Below are 9,674 nucleotides of genomic sequence, written 5' to 3' on the forward strand. Positions count from 1 at the left end.
TGCATATACATGTCTGTGTGCATTCATGTTGTGTGTCTGCACATATATGAGATTACATGTGCAGAAACAAGAGGTCGGCATCAGATGTGTTTCATTGCTCTCACTTTGGTTTTCTTGAGGCAGAGTCTCTCCCTGAACCTGAAGCCCACCGTGCAGCTAGACCTTGCAGTCAGTAAGTTCTGAGGAGCTGCCTGTCTTGGTCCCCACCCACACCAGGTTTTTACACAGAGATCCGAACACAGGACCTCATGGCCCTGTGACTAGCACTTTACCAGCTGAGCTATTTCCAAAGTCCCCATTTTCCCCTTCTAAAAGAGTAACAAACTCAGGATAAATGGACGGAATAGCTGACTTTAGAGGATTTCTCCTCGTCTTCAGAAAACAAGGTTTTTTAGTTAAAGTCAGTAGGTGGGGAGAAGTACTATGCATATGTGTGGCACATGAACATGAGTGAGTGTGCACCCGTGCACACATGTGTGAAGGCCAGAATAGGACTTCAGGCATATTCCTTTATCGCCTCCCTCTGGTCTCTCGTTTGGTTTTGCCTTGGCCTCCCCTCCCCCTTCCCTTCTCTTCCCTCCTTTTTCTCCCTCCCCCTTCCCTTCCCTCCCCTCATCTTTCTACCCTTCCCTTCCCTATCCTCCTTTTTCTCCCTTTCCCTCCCCTCCTCTCCTCTCCCCTTCCCCTCTTCTCCTCTTCCCTCCCTCTCTCCATCCCTTCCCCTCCCCTTCCCTTCCTTCCCCTTAAGGCAGGATCTTATTAAGCAGTGAGGTTGGTCTCCGCTCTCCATGCCCGTCTTCACCTACTGAGCACTGAGCTCACAAGCTCACACCTACACCGATCCCTTGTGATTTGTGATCTTCGTAACAGAACCGTCAGGATGTACAGCTTATTTCCAATGAGCCTCAGAGAGTGCGAGCGGATTCTATTTTAGTTCGCATTCCTCGACAAGAGCGTTCAGAGTTCAAACCCTGCTGAACAGGCTCCAGTCACGCGCAGATACCGAGAAAACCTTCAAAGGAAGGATACCCCATTTGGCAGGGAGGTGGTTGTATAATGGGGATATTGAGAGCGTTCTGAAAAAGTGTTACTGGCCCGGTGAATCAATGCCACAGCCCAGACTGGGTTAGCCATACTCCTCTTTAGATATTGGAGCCACTGTGTCCTCCGCCTGTCCACTTAGCTACTGAGAAACCCAGCCCTGTTCTGTCCACCCAGCTAGACTCGTGTGAAGTAACAATTACATTTGGGTTTGGTCCTGGCAGTGACTATGTAGATGAGACAAGCAGGCAGGCAGACAGACAGACAGACAAGATTTCCCGTTTTCTTTACCAAGCATTCTCTGTCTCCCGTTGAGCTTCTCCAAACCAACTCTCTGGAATCACGTGGCAGACACCATGATCAATTATTTTGGACCTGAAACCAGACACAAGGAGGGAGTCCCTACTGCTTCTAGGTAAACACTGCAAGCTTGTCCCAGTCTTCAACACAATTTGAACATTTCCACTGAATGTGATACAAACGGACGCTAAGGGCTTGTTTTTGTGTGTTTGTTTTTGTTTCCCAGCTGGCATCAAGTTCGCCGCAAGCTTCCTGCCTCAGCTTTCTGAGTGTTTAGATGACAGAGCCTCTGCACCCTACTTCCAGGTAGATGTTTTAATGGGAAACATGACTCTGGTAGGAACTGTAGTCTCTGTTTCCCCTTCCCGGTGCACACAGCCCTGGATTCACAAGATGGGAATCAGAAGCCGAGATCCCTGCTCATACCTGTTCTTTGTGTAGGCCACTGGCAGCCTGTGAGTGGGCAGAACTTGGCAATCAGACCTCCTCCATCACAAACGCCTGCAACTCCAGCCCACTCCCTCCCACCGGGGTCTGTAAACTGCCCTCCTCACAACTCCACACTCCAGGACTGCGGCAGCTCAGGGCCTGTAATTCTCATCTTGACAGTGATTCCCTTAACCTCAGCAACCCTCACCAGACTTTTTTTTTAATCTTTTAAAAAATTAAAACGCTCTATTCCTCTCAGGCAAAACGTCCTTTAAGGCTGTCAGTTAGTCACTTTGTTGCCGGCTTGACTTCACGCGCCTGCAGAGATTTCATTCTGCTTTTGGTTTGTGGTGAAGCCTTCTCCAGCAGGGTTGCTTTTTCTTTTTTACATTGTTACTTATTTTGTGTTTGTGAGTGTACACAGGCTGGCAAGCCACAGTGTGTGTGTGGAGGTGAGAGACTGAAACAGGCTTTCTCCTTGCACCACGAGGTGCCAGCAACCGTGGCCAGCATCATTGCCCACTGATTCATTTTTGATGGCTGCTGTGTCATTTAAAAAACAAAACAAAACAAAACAAAAAAACAAAAAAGCCATCCACCGCATGTTCTACATCCGGGATTCCCTGCCTCCAGACACCTGTGGAGATGCCATTTCTCCTCTCCCTGCAGATCCTTAAGGGAGTTTCCTCCTTGGGTTCTACTCTGCTCTTCTGGAACGTGGTGGGGACATGGGCAGGGTCCTGAGGGTAGAAGAGGAGTGACTGAATCCATGGAGTTGACACAGAGAGGATGTCAGGATTCTGATGGCTGCATTTAACACCCCTCCCCCCAAAAGGGTTTGTTTGCTGGAGGAACTGAAATGTTTCCATTCCTATGATCTGCCAACTAGGACAGTCCTTTAATGACTCAGACAGTATCTACCAGGATGATACACAGTTGCCGCGGTGGGCAAGAATTACAAGTGTGCTTATGCTATAAAGTGCTATAAAGTTGGGTGCTTTGGTTTTGTTATGGTGTTTTCGTTTTGTTTCTTAGTATTTTTAAAATTATGCTCTGACTCTCTTCACAGTAATTTTAAAATAAAATTGGTGCTTTTATTTTATGTGAGTATGTGAAATTCTCCAATTTTTTAATTAAAAAAAGTCAATAAAGTTGCAGGATACAAAGCCAATTTTTTAAATTCAAATAAAAGTGGCTTGTCACTAAAAAAATATTAGAAACAGCTCAAATTCTGATTCCTGGCAAAACAATAGATGCAGTCTTTAAATTTTTGATGTTTTGGGTTTTATAGACTTGATTATACTGGTTTTGATTTTTAATCCACTGCATTAAAATAATATTTATGGGGCTGGGGATACAGTTCAGTTAGTAGAATGCTTCCTGCATGCATGAAGGCCAGGGTTCTACCTCAGCACTGCTTAAACCTGACAGTGGCAGCCACCATTAATCGTGACACTTGGGAGACAGAGTCAGGCAGATCTCTGTGAGTTCCAGGTCTATACAGTAATATCTATTTCAAGACAAAGAACAACAACAAAAACAAAAAATGGCGTTCCTCCCTCTACAGATCATCTGAGTCTTGAGCGTGAAGAAAAAACTTTGGCATGCAGGAACAGAGTTGCAGGCAGGGAGAAAACACTGCCTTGGAGGCTCCCGTCGTGAGTGTTCAAAGCTAATGGGGCCAGTTCCCTCTGTGACTGTAGTTGGGGAGGGAGTGTCTGCTTACAGTGAAATCAAGGCGGTGAAACCAGAGAAGCCAGGACTGGACTCTGGGTGGCCAAATACAGCCACCACCCATGAGGGGCAGGGAGAGCTGGCTCACAGCTTTCAACATGAAGCACAGAGAAAGAAAATGGTGTGCTTGTGGGCACAACCATGAGACTATGTTGCTTTTTAATTGCTCTCTGTTAGGTTAGACAAAAGAACTATAAACAACATAGAACAGACGAATGTGAGTGTGAGAGTGTATTGCTGGAAAGTGTAGCCGGCTCTCCTAACCAAAAGAATGAGGAATGACCCTCTCCACCATGCTGAAGCTGTCTAAACACATTCTTCCCCAGTCCGTTTCCATGGAGAGATCACGATGTGTTTACCTGTATTTAAAGTTTTCCCGTGGCGCCTTAAGAGAGACCCTTTGCGCTCTTGGGTTAGGATGACCACCCAACTCAATTGATCGCCTGATCAACTAAGCAAATTTATAACCTCAGAGGCCTGGAGACGGGAGGCCCATGTGCCGTGGAGATGGGGTGGAGACTGAGTGTTCTGCCAGGGGTAGCATCTCCTAGATGCTGAGACTTTAATCAGCACAGTACCAATGCTGTTCCCTCCTCTTCCTGCCCGCTTTGACAGTGGCTAAAGTGTATCCAGACCGCATCTCTCACCACATCCCTCTTCTAGCATCCCAACTTGCCCCCCAGTCCTCTGCCCTATCCCTTCCTCTAAGCCTATAATTGTGCTCTTACACCTAGCTAAGCCCCTCAGATCTCCCTTAAGGGGTCACCTCCTCAGAGAGACACCCCCTGTATCCCACAATGGGAGACAGTTGCCCTGCCCCAGGGTGCCCTCTCTCCCATCTGCTTCTGTTCCCCCATCAACTTCCCCTGAAGCTGCCTGCTAATTTGTTTGCCTGGACCCTGTCATCCTCTGAGGCAGGGCCCTATTGTCAACAGATGGATCGTGTTCCCTGCCATGTCCAAGCGGCGAATGCAGCAGCTGCGGTGGCAGGGGAGGTGCCCGTCCATATGTTAGGTGAAGGAACCAGTCGGTGCGTGGATGGCGGCCGTGACAATCTCTGCGATGGGGTGTGTTGTTTTACATCTCATTTCTCTGTATACACTGTGAGTCCGCCAGGGAAGAACTTGTATCCAGCCACCACAAAGAAATGTCATGTTAGGGATGGACGGGCGACTTTGTGGTTAAAAGCACCGACTGCTCTTCCAAAGGACCCAGGTTGGTTCCCAGCACCGACAGAGTGGTTCATAACCTTCTGTAGCTCCAATCCCAGGGGATTCGATGCCCTCTTCTGGCCTCTGAAGGCACCAGGCATACATGTGGCGTAGACATACATGCTGGCAAAACACCCACACGCATAAAATAAAACTCACATTGCCTGACTGGGTGCTATCTTAATTTTCATTTCTACTGTCCTGTCATACATGTAAAAATTGCCCTCAAAAGATCAGCATAAGGAAGAAATGGTTTATTGGGCTCAGAATTTTAGGTCACGAATTCCTTCTTTGCGAGGAAGTCACAGGCGACAGGAGCTATTGAGCTGTGTGACTTCCTGTAGCTGGTCACACTGCATTCATTCAAGAGCAGAGAGCCACGAATAAATGCATGCGTATGTGCCAGTGATCCGCTGAAATCCAGGACTTCTTACCCAACAAATGGCACTGCCCACAACAGCTGAGCCTCCCTGCTAATCAAGAGAGTCCCCCCATCACCAGACACGCCCATCCACAGGCCACTGTGATCTAGACAGTCCCTCATTGAGACCCTTATCCCGGTGATTCAAGACTGTGTCAAGTTGACAGTGAAAATCAGCCACCACAGACAGGATTCTCTGACCGCCCGAGATCCCTCATCTTTACGGGTAAAACCCCAGCCTGACATTTTACCGGGAGTTTTGATATGCGTTCTTTGAGCAAATTGTTGGCGTCGACAGAGACCTTCAAAAGTAAATGCCTGGGCCTGGCACATTCTAGGCTGGGACCCTACAACCAATGCTTCGAGACACTCTTGAGCCAAGAAGGCCCTTGTGGCTGTGATAGATGGAGTGGGGGCTGGGTTGATGTCCTGTACTCAGCAGCCTTTGGAAATAGCATTTCCGGGTGTGGTGCTGGGTGAGGTGATACGGCAAAGGGTCAAGCATGCTCAGATGGGACACGGGGAAACAGGAAGCATTTCTTCTGACTCCGGAAGGAAGAAGAGGTACAGAGCCCAGGAGAGGCTGCAGTATAGAGATCCTGACAGGGGAGCAAGGGCAGGGCCAGAGTGACTGTCGTAGCAGGAGGCAGGATATTCTAAAGAAAGACACTGTGTCCCTCCCTTTGGCTATCAGACCATTGAGACAATGTTCCTCAAGGAACTGATGCCCCCAGAACTTGATGCTGGAGGAAAGAAACCATCACCAAGGCCCCAGCCATACCACATTCCCGTGGAGTGACTTTGGAACGCCTTGCTCTAGTGTCCAGTTCCTCGTCTGTAGAGCAGGGACCACCATGGCGCCCACACATCTCATGGAGCAGCTGGGAGGATGAGGAGAATGGAGATGCTTCACTCGGTGCCTGGCATACAGTATGTGGGGCTGGGCTGCCGATGGGTGGGTGAGGACGGCAGGAGATGCAGAGAATCCCTAGCCATCCACGCGGGATGTCCGCCCTGATGCACGAGGTGCAGTTGTCCTGCAGAATCAGTTCCCCAGGGTCAGCCACACACTGCCCGCCTATGCCACTGACCCTCAAGGAAGCATGGAGGGACCTGCTGCATACGTAACCGGGCCTGGTCCTCAAAGCAGCACATGCCACCTACTCCCAGGGCTTCTGGGTGGGTTTTCTAGCCCCATGTACACAGAGGGTGCTGAGGACAGCCGGGGTTGTATTTACTACAGGGCACAGAAGGACGCAGAGGGTGGACCTCACATGCGTGTGTGGCTATCATATATAGTTCCCCTTGTGACAAGCCATGTGTTCCCGTCAGGAAGGGGACAGGGTTGGAACCTGCAGAGAGGAGCTGAGTGGGGCTGAGCTGGCCTTGGTGATCAAGATGAAGCAGCTTTAAAAGGGGCTGAGATGTCCCCAGGGACTTCAGAGAAGCGATAAAAGACTTAGGTATGAGTTGGAGGCCACGGGAACAAGAGACAAGAGAGTTGACCTCCTCAATCCTCCCAGCTCAATTCTCTCAGCTCAGGACCAGTGCCCAGGGCAAGATAGATGCCTTGCAGAACTGGGCTGTCCCTGCCCCACACGTGCTGCAAGCCAGAGCAAAGCCCACAGGGCACAGCAAGAGCTGGGACAGTGACTTGTTCCAGAGAGGTCGCAAAAGGGATTGATTGCCACTGTTTGTCTGGCAGACACTGAAGGGAGACAGAATGAGTGACAGACACTCGATCCTCAATGGCAGTTCCTCCCCTCAAGGTCCCAAGAGGCAAGAATTGGGATGGAGAAGTAGCCCTTATTGAAAGACCAGAGAGCCACAAATCAAGATTCATTCTTCTCTGCCGTGGTAGCCCCTGGGGTCCCATGTACCAGCTCCCCTGTACAACCTAGACCCCCCCTTCAAAGTTAAGGAGAGTGGAGCCCCATCCTGATGACTTAGGGAACGTGGCTTGCCCCCCTCCTGTGCTGCTGGACACCCAGGTTCCAGGGTGGCCGGGAAGAGGAAGCTAATGGCCCCTCCTGGTGCTAGCACATTCGATAAAATGGTGGAACAGGGCATATATGACATTAGCAGCCAGGGTCCCGAAAGAGCCCCCACCACACAGCGTCTGGTGGCTGAGAAGGGTCAGGCACTGTATCCATGGCTCGAGAGAAATCTCTCGCCCCATTGAGCAGCTGGCACGAGTGACTGCTTGGCCATTGCTCCCGACTCGGCTCTCCAGTTGGAAGCAGACCAGGGCAAGGCCCCTCCTCAGTATCAAAGTCTGCTCAGCTAGAAAGCACTGGCGGATTTCACGGGTACTTACTTAGGAAGCCGCCGGGGCCATTGCACAGCAAGTCCCCCTCCCGACTAAAGGACAGCAGCCAATGGCTCTGTCATCGCTCACAAAGGAGGGTTGCTTCGGTCCCCGCAGAGCATCAAATGCTCAGCTCTGGTGCTTGCCACTAGGCATTCTTTGGAAGTGACCCCTAAAGGAGAGGCACCATTCTGAGGACACAGACCCACTGTGTCCCACAACCAGAGAACACAAAATGCAGAGCTTAGAGCCTGCCAGCAGGCCTGGGTTTCCACGGCCCTAGTCACCCCCAGTCACTAGAGAACATTGTGTGGGACACATTCAGACCCGTACGTACCCCCTTCTATGCTAAGGTGGGGTTGGTTGAGGGAGGGTCCATCAAGTTGCCGAGTGTATATTTTACCCCCTTCCTACCAGACACACCAGACTTTCACTGGGTCTTATATAACCTTGGGGGGGGGGGTCAGCACTTCGATGCCACCAGCACTATAAAACACAGCCTTTGGCTGTTTTCTCAGTATTTAACCCCCAACCTCACCCTAATTGTACCAAACTCATCCCCAACGCATACTATGTATCAGGCGTCTGTCAATCTGAGCTACTTTCTGAGCTCCTAGGGCAGGATAAACAGCTGAGCAGACGGGTCTACATGAGTTAACATGAGAGACTGTGTCAGCCCCTGGCTTTTAACCTGACAAACAGGTGTCAGGCTGGTTGCCATGGAGAGGTGAGGGGGTCACCAGGATCAACTGGGGCTCACTCCTGTGATGGGCAGGTCCTAGGGGAGACCCAAGCATGCCTGGCATTTTAACTATGCCTAGCTTTGTCCGACTGTTAGTTTGATGTGTTTATGTGTAAGCATATATGTCTGTGTATATGTGCGTTATGCATGTGTGTGTGAATGAGTACATGAGTGTGCATGTATATGGAAAGTGTATGAATGGGAGCGTGTGTGTGTCTATGCGCGCGTGTGTGTGTGCATGTATGTGCTCACATGGGAAGTGTGTCAGACTGTGTATGCATGTCTGCATAGGTTGACAGACATATAAGAGTAGGTATGTGGGTAACGGGTGTGCCTACAGCTGTGTGTATGAGTGTGTGAGTGTATGAATACAAGTATATTCGTTGGAATTCTCTAGAGCAGTGGTTCTCAGCCTTCCTAGTGCTTCAACCCTTTAATACAGTTCCTCGTGCTGTGGTGACCCCAAACATTGAAATTGTTCTCATTGCTACTTCATAACTGCAACTTTGGTACCGTTATGAATCTGATATGCAGGATATCTGGTATGCGACCCTGCAAAAGGGTCATTCAACCCCTCCAGGGGTCACAACCCACAAGTTGAGAACCACTGCACTAGAGGAATAGAACCAATTAAAATGGAATTTTACATACCATACATACATAAAATGGAATGGCTTACATACCATCTGCTGTGGTCCAACGGGTGGGGCTGAGTGTCTGCTCAGTCCGAGAAGCTAGGCACCCCTGCAGTCTCAGTCCCGTGTTGAAAACCCAAAGGACTTCTGGGAACCTCTGGTGTTCAGTCCACATTGGAAACCCAAAGGTCATGAAGTCAGTGAAGGTGCGCGGCCACAGTGGTGGGAACGGCGGCGGCCACCAAACCAGAGCAGCTGAGCTTGCCAGCAAGATGCGAAGTCGATGAAGCCACAAGCCAAGGTTCTCCCACGATCCCCCTTTATCAGGGCTGCTGTCGGAAGGTACTGCCCATCCTTAGGGTGTGTCTTCCCCCTTCAGTTAATAAAAGCATGGAAAGCCCCCCCAACTCACATTCTCAAGAGCTGGCCTCAATCTAGACAGTCCCTCACGTGAGCACTCGGGTCTTAGTTGACTCCTGGTCTAGTCAGGTTGACAACAGACATGAATTATCAGGAATGTGAGTCAATGTGCACGTGTATGAGCGTGATAGGGGCTTATACATGAATGAGTAGGCACATATGTTGGGGAAACTGAGGCCCAGGAAGGAGATGACCTGCTCACATCCCTGGCTATCCTTTGTCATTGTGGCCAAATCTTGTCTCATTCTGACAGATGCTGGGGTGGTGCTCCCCTGAATCAAGGCAAGGACTGAGTGACACGGGACACAGCAGAGTTCTCCAGTGATGTCTTTCTACCCCAGCACCAACCTGCACTCAGGCCAGGCTGGAACACCCCCCTATTCCATCTCCACACACAGCCCATGCAGCCAATGCAGGACTCGGGCCTTGGGTT

This window comes from Rattus rattus, chromosome 5 (assembly GCF_011064425.1).
Source record: "Rattus rattus isolate New Zealand chromosome 5, Rrattus_CSIRO_v1, whole genome shotgun sequence".
NCBI classification, from domain to species: Eukaryota; Metazoa; Chordata; class Mammalia; order Rodentia; family Muridae; genus Rattus; species Rattus rattus.